A 20,160-nucleotide genomic window follows, 5' to 3' on the forward strand; every position below is an offset into this window, starting at 1 on the left:
CACACCCGCAGAGGATGAGGGAGATGGAAAGCCATTTGCTCTGGAGGAGCTGCAGGATCCGGAATCAGTGGTAGATAGGAAGCAGCCCAGACAACAGGACTATTGAGAAAGGAACCTGAACCCGAAACCAGCGCTACTGGTTCCCTAGGGCCCTGGATCAGGACCTGGTGGAGTAGGGCAGTCTGAGTTCCCCCTACCACTCCCTGTGCCTAACACTAGGCCTCTCTGCCCTGAACACAAGAGCAGCTCCATAGACTCTGGCTGCTAGGCTTTGCTACCCTGAAGGCGAGGAGCTACATTGACTAAAAGGGGGTGTTTTTCCCTTTCTTTCTCCCCTGATGGCCTGATACCCCACGACAGTGTGTTATTAGCTTTTCATTGCTCTTACATGACACCGTCTAGCCACAGGTTATGACATTAGTGAGTTGGGGTCCATTCAGCTGGCCAGGCCAGTTGAAACTCACTACCACATACCAATGTAACCTTTGCTGTCTTGCACTGGGATGCTGTTGGGGTCACACAAGCAAAACACTTAACTACACACAATGCCCACCCCTGCACCCCCGCCATCTCTACCCCTGATATGTAGAATAAGTGTTAACAAACCCTGCTGGAATCGTAGTATCTCAGTGAAGTAGGATGTATTTTGGTAGGATTTATTTTAAGAGCTAAACAAAATTATGAGACTTCTATAGACACATATTTCTTTTTTTTCATTGCAGTTGTATGTCTAATCCACCATGCATGGAACTTGAAACATACCCATTACTGTCATCTGAGTAGCTGGTCAAAGCCTTTGTTGGTATGACTTGCATATTACAGATTTCAGCAGCCTTATCAGAGAATGCTGCACTTGTTTTTAAATACATGCCATTGGTCTAAACTGTGAATTCTCGAAGTACCGTCATGGAAAATCATAATGGCCCAAATTCATCCTTGATCTAACTTTGACTGCAATGAGTATTTCTAAATAATTTCACCAATTCTGTTTTAGGCACCCGTAGTACCAGCTCAGGTCCTATCATCGTGTAGTGATTTTTTTCCATCACAAATGTTAGAGGGAAACCTGGGAGTAGGAAGTAGTTACTGTTAAAGGTAGCGTGAACTTCTCTGAACATCCTTTTCAGGCAATGCTCTATTTGATACAAGACAGTGGTTTTCCCCTTTTTCCTTTCCCCTTTCTTCAGTTTTTGCAGATTGTTTTGAATTTTAATCCTACCCTCCAAAGCACTCGTAACCCCACCCAGCTTGGTATCGTCTGCAAACTTTATAAGTGTACTCTCTATGCATTATCTAACCATTGATGAAGATATTGAACAGAACCGGACCCAGAACTGATCCCTGCGTTATGCCCTTCCTGCATGACCCCACTCGTTATGCCCTTCCTGCATGACTGTGAACCACTGGTAACTACTCTCTGGGAATGATTTTCCAACCAGTTATGCACCCACCTCATAGTAGCTCCATTTTCCATTTCTCCAAAATGATAATCAGACTTGAGAAATCACCAGACCTGGAGCATTTCCTGGAGAGGTTTTTATCTGGAAGAGGAAGATTGCATTTTTTGTTTAAGCAAGCAGAGAAAGAATTACACTTTTTAAAAAAGCTCTTTTTGTCATTTTATAAACCAGTAACACAGAAAATGGAATTAAATGCTTGTGTAAAGAAGCCTTAAAGTTTTCCAGGGTGCACATTCAGCAGTTTACATACTTACACTTTGGATGTGCCTTGTGTGGCCCAGTGTAGCCAATTGGTGCACATTGGGTGTAGACTGGAGTGTGTTGTTGCATTTATTAAATGGTTAAAAAACAACCCATCTAAAATATACTTGGCATTTATCTCAGAAAAAGTCTAAAAAGATATATAAAAACCAACAAAATATCAGAATACATTTGAAATCCTTTTGTAATCTTAAATTTTCCAATTCCTCCTCCGTTTTCTCTCCTTCTTGCCCATCTTTAGAATATCCTCTTCTCCCCTCGACTTCTTTCCCGCACCCCCATCTTCAAACAATCATCATGCTGCCAATCTTCAACCTCTGAACAGATCATCACTGGTGCCTGTGATCAGGGCTGTGAAATAATAGCCTCTGCCACCAGCCCTGCTTCCCTCCGGTGTTGGTCAGGAGGCATCTTCAAGGAACAAGCAATGTTTGCGTGAGTCAGTTATTCTTTGTAGCCCCGAGAGGAGCACAGTCAGAAGGAGTAGCACTAGCTTCCCTTTTACGGACCTGGTTAATTTTCCTTGGTGGCCATGGCAAAAGTGGAGTGAAGTGGGGTGAAGTGGAGATATTGTTTGAAATCCTGCTTCAGAAAGGGGAAAAGAGGGAAAAGAAAGTGAGGATGGAAAAACAGAATGGGGGAAGAGACAGGGTAGGAGAGAAGGAGGGTGTGAAAGATGAATGGCAGAGCATTTTTTAATACATACAACATATGTACAGGTTATGCTACTGGTTATGCTGGGGTTTCTCTCTCTCTCTCTCTCTCTCTCAGACACTTTTAATGAAAAATAGTGAATATTCATTTCCTTTCCTCATTGGAATGGAAACAACATTTCAAAACCTTGACACTTTTTGTAAGATGGAATTGTTGCTTTCTGGCAGTCCCTAATGAGCATACACAGGTTTTACTTCTGTTACCCATTTTGTTCTGCACTCTTCTGAAAAATGACTGACATGGTGGCATTTTCTGCCCTTTGCATTCAATGCTGGATAGTCGTTCCTGTATGTGTGAGTCACAATAGTTCCATGTCCATGGTGCTGCTTCTGAGTGCCGTCTGCACAAAGGGGTTGTGTAAGTTTATTTTGTTTGCTCTCCTTCCTAAGTTAAGAATATCAATAAGCCTTTTTAGTAGTCTCTTGACTAGCTACTGGGCTTTTAATCTTTTTTAAGAGCATGCCATCTCAAATGCATTCTGGAAGGCCAGATCAAATTTTGATGGCTTCTTCTTCTCTAAAATCCTTTTAAAAAATGTCGGTTAATTTTCTGTTCCAAATGTGCTTGTTTTTACTGGATGCAAAGTCTCTGTTGCACTAGAAGGGGCACATTTCTAACACATACTTTGGCTTATTCTCTAAGCTTTTGACTGTGTGGGTGAAAACAAGCTCCACCATGGATAATACTTTGTTCAGGCACAAAGTAATCATTAAACTTCTGAAGGACTATCTCAAAGTCATTCATTTCTGCTCGCTTCTCAAACACACAAGCTCTGAAAATGTGTTCATCTTCTGTGGCATAAATGAGGGCTCACCTGGGTGGCACCTTCCCCCTCTTTGAATTTGATGGCAGACTGTTGTATCCATTTTGCCATTCTGTGGCCTCCTAAAGTTGAAAAACTCTGGGGCAACAAACTCAGGTATAGCTACGCTAGCAAGTTCTCTAGCTAGCCTTGTTCTCTCTCAGGTTTATGTCTGACACTAAGCCGTGATATATACAATCACAGTTCTTCTTAAACAAGAGATATTAAAGGAAACTTCTACGACTACAGACAAACAAACAAGTTTCCACAAAGGTTTAGTTCCAGTTTTCCCTGTTGTTTATCAGGGACTACACCCTATCTAGAACTCTGTACAGCACACAGAAACATCTAGCATATGTCTACACTGCAAAGAAAAACCCATGACACTAAATCTCAGAGCCCAGGTCAAGAGCAGTGTAGACATTCCTGTTTGGAAGCTGTGGCTCCGATAGGATACTTTCAAACCCCCACATTTTACGTGACCCTCCGAACACTCACCTGAGCCATCCGTCTCCTCTCACTATGATCAATCTTGCCTTGCGCCAGGCTCCTACCACTGCTACTCACTTGCAACCAACTATCTCCTTTCCTTGTCTCCTTCAATTCCCCACCTACCACACCTACCACATCTTTTACAAGCAGCACCAACAAGAAGGAATCTCAGACGAGAGTTCATCTTGGTGCAAATTGAGGCCCTCATTCTTCAAACACTTTGGCATATGCTTCTCTTTAAACATTTGGGAAGTTCCATGGAGTTCAGTGGGACTAAGCTGATGTGCCAAAATACCCAAGTGCCAGCTCTCCTAGCCTCATTCAGCAGCTGGGCCATTCCTAGAAAACGTAATTCTGAAAAAAGATCAAAATTCCATGTAGTTGTTCGAGGTTTAAAGTCTGGTGAATTTGATAAAATTTGGAAAAGAAGTAGTGCCAGTAGAATTGTCGAAAGGAGTACTGTGGGCCAATAAAAAAACATAAGCAGAAGGGAGATCAAACTTTCAACACTCTTTCTTATCAAGATTATACCCCACTGACCCCTCCAAGTACAGACCCTAATTCAGCAAAGCACAGGAAACGACTACATGGCAGACAGGACTAGCCTTCCTGGTATGCTAATTCAGAACAGGGAAAATAAAACAGCTCAGTGCCGAGGTATAGAGGGAGAAGAGGAGCGGACCCAGGAAGGAGCCCTGTGGAATCCCCACAGACAGTCGGCAGGTTGATGAGGAGAATCTTCTGAATGACGCACTGAAGGAGGGACTGGAGAGTATTGGGTATTTTACGACATCAGCGTAGTCCCACTGAACTCCATGGAACTGCCCAAATGTTCAAAGAGAAGCATATGCCAAAGTGTTTCTAGGATGAGGGCCTCAATTTGCACCAAGATGAACTCTCGCCTGGGATTCCTTCTTTTTGGTGCTGCTTGTTAAAGAGATGGTAAGTATGGTAGGTGGGGAATTGAAGGAGACAAGGAAAGGAGATAGTTGGTTGCAAGTAGGTAGCAGTGATAGGAGCCTGGCACAAGGGAAGGTTGATCAAAGCAGACTTTGACTCTCTCAGGGAACTGATGGGCAGGATCCCTTGGGAGTATAACATGAGGGGGAAAGGAGTCCAGGAGAGCTGGCTGTATTTTAAAGAATCCTTATTGAGGTCAAAGGGACAAATCATCCCAATGTGTAGAAAGAATAGTAAATATGGCAGGCGACCAGCTTAGCTTAACAGTGAAATCCTTGCTGATCTTAAACACAGAAAAGAAGCTTACAAGATGTGGAAGACTGGACAAATGACCAGGGAAGAGTATAAAAATACTGCTTGGGGATGCAGGAGTGAAATCGGGAAGGCCAAATCACACCTGGAGTTGCAGCTAGCAAGAGATGTTAAGAGTAACAAGAAGGGTTTCTTCAGGTATGTTAGTAACAAGAAGAAAGTCAAAGAAAGTGTGGGCCCCTTACTGAATGAGGGAGGCAACCTAGTGACACAGGATGTGGAAAAAGCTAATGTACTCAATGCTTTTTTTGCCTCTGTCTTCACAAAGAAGGTCAGCTCCCAGACTACTGCACTGGGCAGCACTGCATGGGGAGGAGGTGGCCAGCCCTCTGTGGAGAAAGAAGTGGTTCGGGACTATTTAGAAAAGCTGGACGAGCACAAGTCCATGAGACCGAATGCGCTGCATCCGAGAGTGCTAAAGGAATTGGCGGATGTGATTGCAAAGCCATTGGCCATTATCTTTGAAAACTCATGGCGATCGGTGGAAGTCCCGGACGACTGGAAAAAGGCTAATGTAATGCCCATCTTTAAAAAAAGGAAGAAGGAGGATCCAGGGAACTACAGGCCACTCAGCCTCACCTCAGTCCCTGGAAAAATCATGGAGCAGCTCCTCAAGGAATCAATTCTGAAGCACTTAGAGGAGAGGAAAGTGATCAGGAACAGTCAGCATGGATTCACCAAGGGCAAGTCATGCCTGACTAATCTAATTGCCTTCTATGATGAGATAACTGGCTCTGTGGATGAGGGGAAAGCAGTGAATGTGTTGTTCTTTGACTTTAGCAAAGCTTTTGACACTGTCTCCCACAGTATTCTTGCCAGCAAGTTAAAGAAGTATGGGCTGGATGAATGGACTATAAGGTGGATAGAAAGTTGGCTAGATTGTCAGGCTCAACGGGTAGTTATCAATGGCTCCATGTCTAGTTGGCAGCCGGTATCAAGTGGAGTGCCCCAAGGGTCGGTCCTGGGGCCGGTTTTGTTCAATATCTTCATAAATGATCTAGAAGATGGTGTGGATTGCACCCTCAGCAAGTTTGCAGATGACACTAAACTGGGAGGAAAGATAGATACGCTGGAGGGTAGGGATAGGATACAGAGGGCCCTAGACAAATGAGAGGATTGGGCCAAAAGAAATCTAGTGAGGTTCAACAAGGACAAGTGCAGGGTGCTGCACTTAGGATGGAAGAATCCCATGCACCGCTATAGACTAGGGACCAAATGGCTCGGTAGCAGTTCTGCAGTAAAGGACCTAGGGGTTACAGTGGACGAGAAGCTGGATATGAGTCAACAGTGTGCCCTTGTTGCCAAGAAGGCCAATGGCATTTTGGGATGTATAAGTAGGGGCATTGCCAGCAGATCGAGGGACGTGATCGTTCCCCTCTATTTGACATTGGTGAGGCCTCATCTGCATTACTCTTTCCAGTTTTGGGCCCCACACTACAAGAAGGATGTGGAAAAATTGGAATGAGTCCAGCGGAGGGTAACAAAAATGATTAGGGGACTGGAACACATGACTTATGAGGAGAGGCTGAGGGAACTGGGATTGTTTAGTCTGCGGAAGAGAAGAATGTGGGGGATTTGATAGCTGCTTTCAATTACCTGAAAGGGGGTTCCAAAGAGGGTGGATCTAGTCTGTTCTCAGTGGTAGCTGATGACAGAACAAGGAGTAATGGTCTGAAGTTGCAGTGGGGGAGGTTTAGGTTGGATAGTAGGAAAAACTTTTTCACTAGGAGGGTGGTGAAACACTGGAATGCATTACCTAGGGAGGTGGTGGAATCTCCTTCCTTAGATATTTTTAAGGTCAGGCGTGACAAAGCCCTGGCTGGGATGATTTAGTTGGGGATTGGTCCTGCTTTGAGCAGGGGGTTGGACTCGATGTCCTCCTGAGGTCCCTTCCAACCCTGATGTTCTATGATTCTGTGATTCTATGAGAGGGAAGAGGACTGAGTCGCAAAAGCTAAGAGAGGACAAGATTTCGAGAAGAGCCTGGACAACAAACGGCTTGAGGAGGTTGTGCAGTTAGTACTATTTGCTCTCAAAATGGAGCAAAATCTGCAATCTATTTTTTTGTCCTTATGTGAGTGTAATTCAGCCTAGTGTGCAGGGCCAATACAAGGCCTGCTAAACTATTTAAGCCCCAAAGCAGGGGAGGTGCTGGCAGAGTGGCCAGGGAGGAGGCCTGTGGAGTGAGACTCTGACTCAGCCTTGCGTGGATGGCAAAGCAAGTATCTGCTTTTTAGTACATCCCATAGCTATAGCAGTATGGTTTTTCACTTCCCTTTTTTTCTGTATTAGGCTGTCCTGTAACTGGGACAGAGAGCTTAATTTATTCAATTTAATTACCTCCAGGTCTACAGTATTTATAATTTCTGCTCCAAAACCTAGTATGGTGTCTGCTACCTGAGGATGTTTCCCTGCAGTATTTAATACACAACAGTACTAACAACAAGACAAACAACACAAGACAAAACAGAGAACACAAAACACAATTTCGATTGTGACAGTAGATTCATGGTATTCTGGGTTGCTCTTCAGCTGGTATCAGCTTTTCCTGTTTTTCTGAAAGACAGAAAGAACATGTTTCTACCCCTTTTGGGGTGGCAGATTATTACTTAAAATATCCATTTCTTTTACAAATACCCTTGCTGATTGCAGGCAAAACAGAGGAATTACCCGCATACTTTCCTGTGCTTATTCTATAGGCAGGCCAGGTTTCAATGGCTTCTACCTTTTAAGGGTTATGGAGAAATTATCCCACTGTTTAGTCATTAAATCCATGAGGTGGGGTACTTCAGTTTCCCTTCGTATACAGCAGACCAAGTTATAATGTTTTTCCTGCTGTGTTAAGCTTTAAGTTTCTTTACAGGTAATAGCTGAGAAGCATCATTACCATATGACCTTAAAGGATTTTTTTGTTTGTTTTTCAAAAATCATACACACTACACATTGTTACAGGGGTACTTATTAACATCACATTTACTTCAATGTTTAATATTAACAATAACATAAGCATGAAATCTATTAAAGGTATCTTGTTATACCATGCCTTTTATTTAGACAATTTGTTTGCTGACCAGGTATGTCCTTTATCGGCAGCTCCTTTGTGCTGTGAAAAATGCACATTCCTTCTGGCATGGGATGGCAGCACCTGAGACACAAGAGAGGGGCCGCAGAGTGAGAGAGCGAGACGACAGCCTGGGGAAGTGCAAGAAGAGGGTGTTAGGCTGAAGGAGCTAATCCTCAGAGCAGCCAGGAGAAGGCACCACCTGCGGTGAGGAGAGGTCCCTGGGACACTGTGCCCCACCTCTTTAGAGTGTAAACACTTAGGAGTAGGGACTGATTCCTCGTATGTGTGTGTACAGTGCCTAGCACAATGGGGCTCTGAATCTTAACTGGGACTTCAAGGTGTCATGGGTATAAAAATACTAATCTATGCACTTGATTTCAGTGTCAGTTCTTTCTGAAGCTCTTCCTGCAATGAATAATCTTCACCGGTACAGCCTCCAGTTCCACTTCCAGAGCGACAAAGAAGAAATAATGAGCTCTAAAATATAAGCAGCAGTTCCTGGAGGAAATATAGGATGGGACAAATGGAGATGAAATGTGTGACCCTGTGGTTTGAATTGCTTCCCTAGGCTGAGCGCATTGCACACACCAGTGGGTCCTTGCATTCCTCCATTCCTTTCCATAAGCCACCCTCCTATCCCACTCTAGTTCAGGACCACTGCAAACCCTCATTCTTCTCTCCTCTCCAGGCCAGAGGGCTGGGGCTCCCTGTCCTCCATTCTCCCCTCCCCTGCTACCAGGGTCCGCCATTCTCCTTCCCTCTACCTAGGATTAGCAACTTTGAAATGCAAAAAAAAATGGCACCTCCGTCCCCAAGACAAGCTCACTGCAATCCCAAATACAAGGCAATTCTGCAAAGCTCCTGCCCCCTTCAACAGCCAGTATAGGATCTAGAGAGATAACACATGTAGATAAGACTGATAACATTGCATGGTCGGCTTCACTCTTATATGACTCAAACCCTCTCAGATACACGTGTGGTGCACTTGCGTGTTGGTGGGCAGACAGCTGCTGTATTTTCAACAGTTTTGATCTGTTATCACTTAAACTGCAGAAGTGGGAACACTGCAGCATCTTTAGCTGGACACAGAAACAGTTAACATTAGATATCCCAGTGTATTGTTATTTTGTCCATTGGAAATGGGTGTCCCTCTTTATCTTAGCTGCTACAGACATTCTGTTTCCAGCTTGCTGATTCATTTTCCTCCCTATTCCTGTCATCCAAGAAATAAGGCCTCATCCATCTCCAATGACTCATGTCAAGCCTGGCCTACAATGCTACACAGACATTACAAGACAGGAAGATAATTTAAAACACTGTAAATTCTTAATCCCCCATTTGATGCTACTGCAGTATTTGATTTATCTTGCCCTGAACACTTTCAAGTGTTACAAAAGAGAATACAGAGGGACCTAGACAAATTGGAGGATTGGGCCAAAAGAAATCTGATGTGGTTCAACAAGGATAAATGCAGGGTCCTGCACTTAGGATGGAAGAATCCAATGCACCGCTACAGACTAGGGACCGAATGGCTAGGCACCAGTTCTGCGGAAAAGGACCTAGGGGTGACAGTGGACGAGAAGCTGGATATGAGTCAACAGTGTGCCCTTGTTGCCAAGAAGGCCAATGGCATTTTGGGATGTATAAGTAGGGGCATTGCCAGCAGATCGAGGGACGTGATCGTTCCCCTCTATTCAACACTGGTGAGGCCTCATCTGGAGTACTGTGTCCAGTTTTGGGCCCCACACTACAAGAAGGGTGTGGATAAATTGGAGAGAGTCCAGCGAAGGGCAACAAAAATGATTAGGGGTCTGGAACACATGACTTATGAGGAGAGGCTGAGGGAACTGGGATTGTTTAGTCTGCAGAAGAGAAGAATGTGGGGGGATTTGATAGCTGCTTTCAACTACCTGAGAGGTGGTTCCAAAGAGGATGGCTCTAGACTATTCTCAGTGGTAGCTGATGACAGGACAAGGAGTAATGGTCAGAAGTTGCAGTGGGGGAGGTTTAGGTTGGATATTAGGAAAAACTTTTTCACTAGGAGGGTGGTGAAACACTGGAATGCGTTACCTAGGGAGGTGGTAGAATCTCCTTCCTTAGAAGTTTTTAAGGTCAGGCGTGACAAAGCCCTGGCTGGGATGATTTAATTGGGGATTGGTCCTGCTTTGAGCAGGGGGTTGGACTAGATGACCTCCTGAGGTCCCTTCCAACCCTGATATTCTATGATTCTATGATTTGAGCTAAAGGTTATGCTCCAGTTGAGCTCTGAGATTATTTGGCAGTGCCATTTCCTCATTATATCCAAGGTAGCCTCTGGTTCTCTTCCACTGCCAAACCAGCTCTGGGGTTGCCAGCCTTTTGAAAAATAGCACGGCTTTTCCCATGGCCTTTTTGAAAAGTATGTGTGCACCTTCTGTGCACACACATGACTCTAATGGTGTCCAAAGCAAACGCAGCCTGCGGAAGTAAACATTAGTTATTAGTCTGGCTTTGCTCCTCACTCCCCTTTGCTGTGCACCCCCTTTTCCAACCTGCAAGCTGTGGAAATGAAGTGAATAACTAGGCTGACTCTGCTGCACCCACATCCTTGTAGACGCCTTTAGTCCACCAGCAGCCTGCTAGCGCTGCACCTTTGATTTATTCTCTCCTTTCCATTATGTGGTAAGATCAGCTCCCTGCCAGCACCCACACGCCCACGAGTCATATGCCGTGTAGGAATCATTTGAAAACATCTCACCACGTCAAGCTCAACCCAAGACTGGGAAAGAGTCCGTGGGAATGGAATTCCAGAACTGAGGAAAAAACATGTTAGCACTGTTGACACGGATACGACAAATTGAACAATAACTGCTTGTCCTTGTCATTACCCAGACTGTGAAAATCAGGCCCCTGGTGACTGCTGAAAATTAAGTCCCTATGGTTTCTTGGCAATAAAATATATATATAAAGAAAGAAATAAGGATTATTCTGTGTGAAAGAAGTTAAGGGACTTAACTAATGTATCCAAACTCGAGAAGAGTACAGAGAGACAACTGCTCAGACCTTCCTTTATGCCCTGTCCCATGACATGGTAAGAAGAGGTCAGCTGGTAACATTGATGGCCAATAAATTCTGAAATAAATAAAAGGAAATCCATGGAATCACAGTAGCAATACCACAGAGAAGGTTGCATGAAATATTCCATTCTATTTGTTATCCCTTTCCCAGCATTTGCAAATTCCTTTTGGCTTAAAATTTCTCAAACTATCTCCTGTCAGAAATGAGTGAGAAAGTGAAAGCTTCGAAGCACTATAATGTTGATTTTGATGCTGTAGAAGAAGTAGTCACTGATGCTGTACTGAAATTTTTAAATGAAAATTGCCTGCAACAGCCCAGATGTGGCCATGATAGTCATAGGCAGGCTGGCCGCGGAGCAGCATGTTGTTTAGTCTCTATTATTGGGATTTTGAAGGTCTCATATTCATTCTTTTAAGATCTCACAACAATGGGTGACACGTAAGCTATTGTTGTACAAATGCTGAATAAGAGCTGTGACGTAACTGACATAAACTGTGACCGTAGAGATCACTGTTGCAACCAGGGTCCTATGGTTCCACCAGTTCTTGTGCAGAGGAGGCCAAGTGGCGTGTCAATGGAAAGGTTGTAGTTTGCTGGTTATGATTATGCTGTCTGTCTGTCTCATTTTTGTATTTGAAGTTATGAATATTGGCTATGCATTTGTTTGATTCTAAGTAGCCTCAGTGAAGCATTTGGTCAGCTTCTTGAGAAAGGACTATTCTCAGTAAGTGCCCAATCAAGAAACACTTCACTGACAATGGACTTTGGGAGACGCCACTCCACACCTGAGCTTTCCTAGACCCATTCAAACTAACGTGTAAACAATGGCGTTGGACTGCAAAAAGCTGAATAGTTCATAGACATGTGAATTGCCAGGTGGCTGCAGACCATCCTGTTGCTGTGATTTTGCGGCAAGGAGAACAAAGGAGTTTCCGCTCACAAGAGGGGGAATATAAAAGGCCCTGGGAATCCCTCCATTTTGTCTTCAGCTGGCTCCACCCTGAAGAGATGCCTGAAAGAAACTGGAACAAAGGACAGTAACTACAGGGGTGTGAGTGATTGCTGGACCCAGAGTAGACAGGAGTCTAGTCTGTGAAAGAAGCTTATTGGAACATCTCTGAGGGTGAGATTTACCTGCATTTAGTTTCCTACTGTATTAGGCTTACCCTTGCATATAAGGGCGAGTCCCTCCGTCATAAAATGCCAAGTACAGTTCTACTGTCCTTGATTCACAGAACCAGGATAACAACACTTTATTACTCCTGCCCCAATAACAAAGAGACTGAGGATCCCGTGACCATTTGGGCAAGCAGTCCCATCATGCTAGGCAGGGTGGGTGTGACCCATGCAAAGGAGATCAGCCCCTGAAGTCCTTTTCCACAGCTCACCATCAGATGACAGGGTAGAGCTCATTCTGACGCTGCTTACGTCAAGGAAAAAAACCACACCCCCATAAAACTCCAATCAGGTTGCACACCAGCTGTAAAGAAAGTATTCTCCTGTTTCTAGGAGTGAGTATCAGTCTTGTTTATTCAAGTGGAAGGCAGGAGTGTGGGCTTGTGTCTTGGAGCAGCAGAAATAGAGCAGAGAAGGTAAATATTATTTTTTTATATATTACTAAAACATCTCCATCAGTAAATCTGTGAATGAATTGAATATCCTATGAGCTTCAGCAGTCAACTGTATGCAGTGGAAATATTTTCCATCGCTGTTCGTTGGCAATAAGCTGAGTGGCATGGGAATCTGATCCTCAAATGCTTTTTTTGGTGTGGTTATCCAACAAAGAAGTCACAACACCAGTGTGTGTTAAAGAGTTGACTGGTGAAAGTAAATGTAATCTAAGCCATCGTTTGTTTTACAGTATCAGCATGACGATGAAGCTTTCAACTGGCAATGGGTAGTTCCTGCTGTGTCAGCAGAGGTGGGTGGAAAAGTTAAGGGAGAAATGGGTTTGTGTAGGAGTACAACTGTTGCACCTGGCTGGCCTGATTCCATTCTACACATCAGTGCTGGAATATGAGATTTGTAGAAAAGTTATAACTCCTGTACTCCTGCATATGAGTGACCACCCTAGACCAGCCCTTTTGCAGTGTCCATCAAGCTGAAAACTTCTGTAGAGCTTGTAGTGCAGCCTGAAGGGTAAAAGGAAGTTGATTTTTTTAAAAAATTGAAAAAAAGAATACAAGTAATAAAGTCAGCAGGGGGGCTGATTGCATTCAGAAAGCAGGAAGGGGCAGAATCTTCAAGGTGACTGCAGCCCTGCTGGGTGAGAGCATCTCATTATTTGAGAGCATTTCTAATTTATATAGGAGACTGAGGTTTGTTTGATCTTAGGACCCAACTATTTTATCACATGGTGCTCTTCCATAGACACATCTAGCTGTAAAAAATATTATTCCTCAATATGATTTAAAAGCTCCATTATGAAACATGGAGATTAGCAGATTCATTGGGCAAAACCAAAAATGTAGTATTAAATTGAACATTTTATGGGGTCCCCAAGAGAAAGGATTCTCTGGGCACTGCGCATTGGTATGGCTCTGCCCCTAGTGTGCACTTAGGAAGCAAAATGATGAACTCCCCAAGACTGGTTCTTGCACGAGTAGATGAAGCTGGTCGCTCCCCAGATCTTCTTGCTGCTCACCTTTTGCTTTCTCAGCTTGACAGCTTTGGGCTGAGTTTAAAGAGATACAGTAACAGCTTTGCTATCTGGAGTGTTGGGGGAGTGGGGGGTGCCGGAAAGTCAAACATTCTGGTTCACGAAGAGGGAGGGAGTTTGGGTGCAGGAGGGGGCAGAGGGGTGGGGGTTGAGGTGTGAGGGAGGGCTCTCCTTCCCTGAGAGTTTCATCCTCCTCAACAGCACAGAAGCTGTCAGACCAGGGGTGGGACTATTCTTCTGTGTCCCGGAAAGTCTCATCTATGTACTTCTCTGTCTCCCTTAGCTCCTCCAGCTGAGTCACCGTGGTCTCCAGAGTCCATACACTGTCTCTGAGGGCCAGGAGCTCCTTGCACTGAATGCATACATACGCCACCTGCCCACAGGGCAGGTAATCATACGTGCTGCATTGGGTGCAATAAACTGGGTAGCCCCCACTCTGTTGCTGGGCTTCTGCCTGCATTCTCTTTTTACTCCTGCAGCTTGTTCCTTTGTTGTTGTTTTTGTTTTTAACTGAGCTGGTGTTTTTTGCCTTACGTTTAAAGAAGTTTAAGGAATGGTACGTGGATGTAACCCACCCCCACACCGCCCCCCCCCCACACACACCAGGTAACTTAATCGACTTCTCAGGCCCTCATCAACTCTATCCTGTGGGGTGCACACCCCATCACAAAGTTGTAACGATGCTGGCATTGGTGGGACCCAACTGAGAGTGTCAATTAAGGACAAACTGCTTAAAGCAGGGCAGTTACAGCCCAAGCTGGGGTTCCTTTGCACACCAAGGAAAACCAAAGCAGCCAAACAAAGAAGACTTTGCTTTTACCCCACTGGCTAACCATAAGTCACACAAACAATTCCCTTAGACACTCCAGTTTCCCAGTATCACCACCAGGGCCACTCGTTACGGGGACAAATGGTTATGAAAACCAATACCCCAGTCAAAGAAAAAGGTTCTCTCAATCCCAAAGGACCAAGCCCCAGACCCAGGTCAATATACAAGTTACAATATACAAATTACGCTGTTGCCAGTCCTTTAGAATCTAAAATCTAAAGGTTTATTCATAAAAGGAAAAAGAGAGAAATGAGAGGAGAGCTAGAATTGGTTAAATGGAATGTATTACATACAGTAATGGCAAAGTTCTTGGTTCAGGCTTGCAGTAGTGGTGGAATAAACTGCAGGTTCAAATCAAGTCTCAGGAGTACATCCACAGCTGGGATGGGTCAAGCAGTCCTTTGTTCAGAGCTTCAGGTTGTAGCAAAGTCCCTCCAGAGGCAAGAAGCATAGCACAAGTTTGAGATACAGACGGTATAGAGCCAAGAACTATGACTTTAAATACAGAAATGAGACATGCATACCGATGGCATAATCATAACCAGCAAACCATAACCTTGGTTTAGACACTTTACTTGAACCCCCTTTATACAAGATTTGGTGCCATTACAGGTCCTTGGTAGCAAGATTCATCTATATGGTCCCAGTTCATATAATAATGTCACAAAAGTCATACAGGAGATGTCTTGTTTTCTCATTGGATGATGAGAAGGGACACGACTCATCTCCTGGTTGGACTCTTTGCCAGAACTACAGGCAGAGGTGAAAGTAAGCCGGTACGGTCCAGTACGGGTTACTGGCAAGAGCCAGTACACAGCTGACCTTACCCGTGGGCCGGATTAAGACCTTTAGAGGCCCTAAGCACTGAAAAGATTATGGCGCTCCCCCATATGTAATTCAAAATAAAAAGAATACTATACCGTAAAATAAAATTTTATTTTTCGAAATGACACAAAACTTACATGTATGCTGAAATTAAAACAGCTTCTTTCTAGATTTTCTGACTGCAAAATCTGATCGCAAAATTCTGGATAAGTTCATCGAAGCTGACTCGATGAACCATGTCTGCTTCCGTACACAATAGGGAAAGTGAATCAAGTCTGTCCTGACACATTGTTGTTCTCTGAGGGGTTTTTATTCTTTTCAGCTGAGAAAAAGAGCGTTCTGCGGAGCAGTTAGTAATCATCAATGTTAGAAAAATACGTAGTGCGATCTCTACGTTTGGAAATACACATCGTATTCCGTCTTTCAGTGTTGTGTCATGAAGATCAATGTGACTGAATTTCATTTTTCCTGTTTCATTAAACTTTGCACGCATATAACAGTGGAACTGCCGTACTTCTCCACAGAGATTCATGTTCAAGTCAACAGGGTGTGAGTCAACTAGCTGTTGGGAACCTTGTGAATATTGTTCGTCAGATAAGTCCATATCGTTTAGAAAAGAAAATCTCCTTGATACTTCTTTGTACACTTCACCTCTCCTCTTCATATTAGCTTCCAGTGTATCAATTATAGCATAGTAAGTAGATACATGAAATTTGTCTCTAGGATTCAATGCTGTTTCTGTTGCACAGCTATCATTTGCTTGTTTTTTCCTGATTCCCTTGCGGGACTGGGCTTCTTTGTAATTAGTATCAGGCAAGATACCTTTTGATATGTCTTCAAATCTTTCAAAATCATTCCTCAAAGTGGTCTGCTAATGATTGACAGAGGTCTGCACATGTTTTCAAATCCAATTCTTTTTCTTGGGGAGCTTGACTTGCGTGGTCAAAGTGTTGTAAAATTTCATTCCACATGGTCAACATGAATACAAACTCCAGTTCTTGCATCTTGTTTGCAATGTTTTCTGCCTCTCGTACAGTTTCTCCCTTCTGTGATTGGTCTTCAGCTAGACTTTCTAACGCATCCACAATCTTTGAGTAGGACTCCAGAATTGCACTTGTTGCCACTGCATGTGCCTCCCAGTGAGTATTAGAAAGAGATTTCAACACACGATCATTGCCCAAATATGTTTTAAGGACTACCCATCAGTGTGTTGAGGCAGAGAAAAATGTATAGAGTAACTGGACTGTTGAGAAAAAACTTACTGCCACCGGACAAGAATCAACAGCACTGCGGCCAACAAGATTGAGAGAGTGGGCAGCACCTGGTATGAATATGGCATATTTCTTCTGTTCTAAAAGCTTCTTCTGCATTCCTTGATAACGCCCTGACCTGTTGGCCGTGTTGTCATAAGATTGACCTCTGCACTTTGAGAAATCTATTTTGCAAACTTGGCACAGATAATGCAGTACTTGATTTGCCATTTCTTCACCAGTGTGGCTTTTCAAATTGAGGAATGTTATAAATCGTTCAACTGGTTTTCCATCTGTGGGAGACACATATCTTTGTACAATACTCAATTGATCAATATTTGAAAGATCAGAAGGAGAGTCGACAGATAAACTGAAGTACCCAGCAATATTTATTTCATCCACAATAGCTCAACGAACTTAATGAGACCACTCATGAGACCAATGAGTTCATCACATATTGTCTTGGATAAGTATGATGGGTTACCTTTGCCAGCATTCCCATATTTTGAGATATGGCCTGCTAAAAATGGGTCAAACTGAGCCACAAGCTCCAACAATCCCAAGAAATTTCCATTCTGCAATGACCAAATGTGTCATTTGATCCCCGGAAAGGCAGACCACATTCAGCTAATGTTTGAATAACAGCTATAACACACTGCAAGATATGTTGCCAGTATTCACGCTCCCCTTTAATTTGTTCTTCCAATTTTTGTGTCAATCCAAAGCCCTGTCTTCGATTTAAATATGTCAACATTGAATCTCTGTGAGTAGTGCTATTTTCATGTTGTTCAACTAAAACAGTATTCCGCCAGTCACTAAATCCATCTGCAGCAAACCGGGATGTTGAAGTTTTATGTGCAAAAAGTTTGCAAACAAAACAGTACACAGACCCTGTTGATGGTGAATACAGTAGCCATTCTCGAGTGTATTTCTCACCATTTGCTTTCATGCTGAAAAATATTTTTTGTGGACAATAACTTGTTTGTTTGTCATAGGTAAAACTCCAATGTGATTTCTCAAATGGCACAGTGTGGTGTTGCCAGTCATTTGGTCCACGATCTACCCAGTAAGCTACATCATTGGTACTGAAATCAACCCACATATCACGATCTTTTCTCCTATTATTTACAGCATGAGCAGTTCAGACTCTGACACATTCACACCTTCTAGAACAATGTCTGTTTTACCACCAGGAGTAGGATGATCAGTTACAGTCTTTGACACATCCACATGTTCTGGAATGGTGTTTGTTTCACCAATAGAAGAAGGGTCAGTCTCTGAAACACCTACAGGTTTTGGAACGATGTCTGTGCTACTGAGAGAAGATGTTGCTTCTGATGGATTTGCTTTGAAAAATGATGTCAGTTTTGGAAGATTTTGGAAAATTTCACTAGTTTTTGGTTTTTTCTTCTGCTAGATTATGTTTCTGTGCTCCACTCAGCTGTTACGTTTCATCCTGCCCCTTATCTCAGTTACCTGAACTTAAAAAAAAAATAAATTACACAACGTACACTTTTTTATCTATATATATAATACATATATAGATAAGAAAGAAAAAAGCGAATCAAGTACGTATAACTCAGAAGAATATATCAATAATAAACCATAAATTTATTGCAATACATGACAGGATCTGATTTCCTCGCATTATTTTGATCTATGTTAGGAGGATGCCTCCCTGGTTTAGGTGGGGATAAGTAATAAAAAGAGAACAGAAAAACGGGGGAAGAGTGTGGAGTGGAGTGTAAGGAATCTAACAAAGTTCTGATTTTTCCAATGATGACTACTTTGTTGCGTTTTCTGAAATATCAAATATCAAATTTTTTCCAAAAATAAAATCTCTTTTTTTAGTGCCTCCCGCTTTGTTGGTGCCCTAAGCACCTGCTTAGTCTGCCAATTGGGTAATCAGGCCCGGGCAGGGGGCAGCTTCCCCAGATCAGTAATTTATAAGGGCCCTGGGCTCCTGGCAGTGGCCAGAGCCCCTGGCCCTTTAAGTCGCTGCCAGAGCCCGGCTGTCAGAGCCCTGGGGTAGCGGCGGCAGCCAGGAGCCTGGGGCCTTTAAATCACCACTGGAGCCCTGCTGCTGGAGCCCTAGGGTGGCAGTGGCGATTTAAAGGGCAAGGGGATTTATAGGCCACGCCCCTTCCATGTGAGACCCCCATCCCCTCTGGTTGAGGGCCCTCACCCCTGCTCAGGACCCCAGCCCTGTGAACCAGAAAGTCCCTTAAGTTACTTTCACCCCTGAGTGCAGGTCACTTTCAGATTGGGCTGCATCAGCTTTGCCAAGAAGAAGAACCAGGTCACCCCATCCACCAGCAAATGTATAAAACACCCAGTGTTGTTCAACTTGCTGCTCCTTGAAGCTGAAACAGCTGGATGAGAGAGATTGTGAGCAGGACTGTCATCTCCTGGCCAGTGAGTGCACCTCCTGCTTGGTAACAACTTAGGCCATGACCACGCGGCAAACTTACGTCGATATACCACCACTGCAGTAATTGCTGCACTTTTTTTATATCCCCACTACCCTCCTTCTGTCTGTGGGGCACGTCCTTACCAGGAGAACTTGCACTAAGTTAAGAGGGGGAGTGTGGAGGTCTGAGAGCACCGGACTCTCAGCTCCAGAGGGAGCTCCCTGCTGGGAACCCGTCTGCCAGCCCAGTTCCCAGATCCCCACTTCAAGGACAGCTGCTGCCTAGACTCCTTGCTCCTCGCTGGCTGCCATCTGGGGAAGAGGGAGCCAGGAGCCCAGACAGCAGCTGGGCTCCCAGTGTGGAGTCAGGAGCCCGGGTGGCAGCCTGGGTCAGTGTGGGGAGCAAGAAACCCGGGCAGCAGCCTGGTTCAGAGCGGGGAGCCCAGGTGACAGCTGGGCTCCAGCTGAAGCCCCACACCTGCCGTGGGGTGACAGCCTAAGTTGTGAGCTGGGCGTTGGATTTACAGCAAGGAGCCTACCAGCCTTTCTTGTCAAAGCTGTCAGATTGACAAGAATGACAGCCAACAGCGGATGTAAGGAACACAGTGCTACACAGACTCTGCATCGCCCTAACGACACCAACATAAGCCCTGCGCCTCTCCTGGAGGTGGAGTTATGAGGTCAGTGGCGTAGGGCACTTACGCTGGTGGGAGCAAGGCTGTCGTCTGTACACTGACAGAATTAGTTTGACATACGCTCATAGGTGCCATTTCCGTGGGTGCTCCGGGGCTGGAGCACCCATGGAAAAAAATATAGCCTCTGCATAAGCCGCCTTACGTGGAGCCTAAGTCTGTCGTGTAGGCCAGGCCTAAGTCATGTCACTGACCTTGCACGTGCAATTACTCTTATTGAGCCTTGTATGCTGTCTAATGACACTAACAAGGGCTTTTTCCCCACACACCTACTCGTCTTTGTTAGTTGTTTACCACAAAAAAAGACATCTTTTATTGGAAAGCCTTAAAGAGAGAGACCTGGGTATCAATTCACTTATTCTGATAAACTACA

Source organism: Natator depressus, chromosome 3 (assembly GCF_965152275.1).
Source record: "Natator depressus isolate rNatDep1 chromosome 3, rNatDep2.hap1, whole genome shotgun sequence".
NCBI classification, from domain to species: Eukaryota; Metazoa; Chordata; order Testudines; family Cheloniidae; genus Natator; species Natator depressus.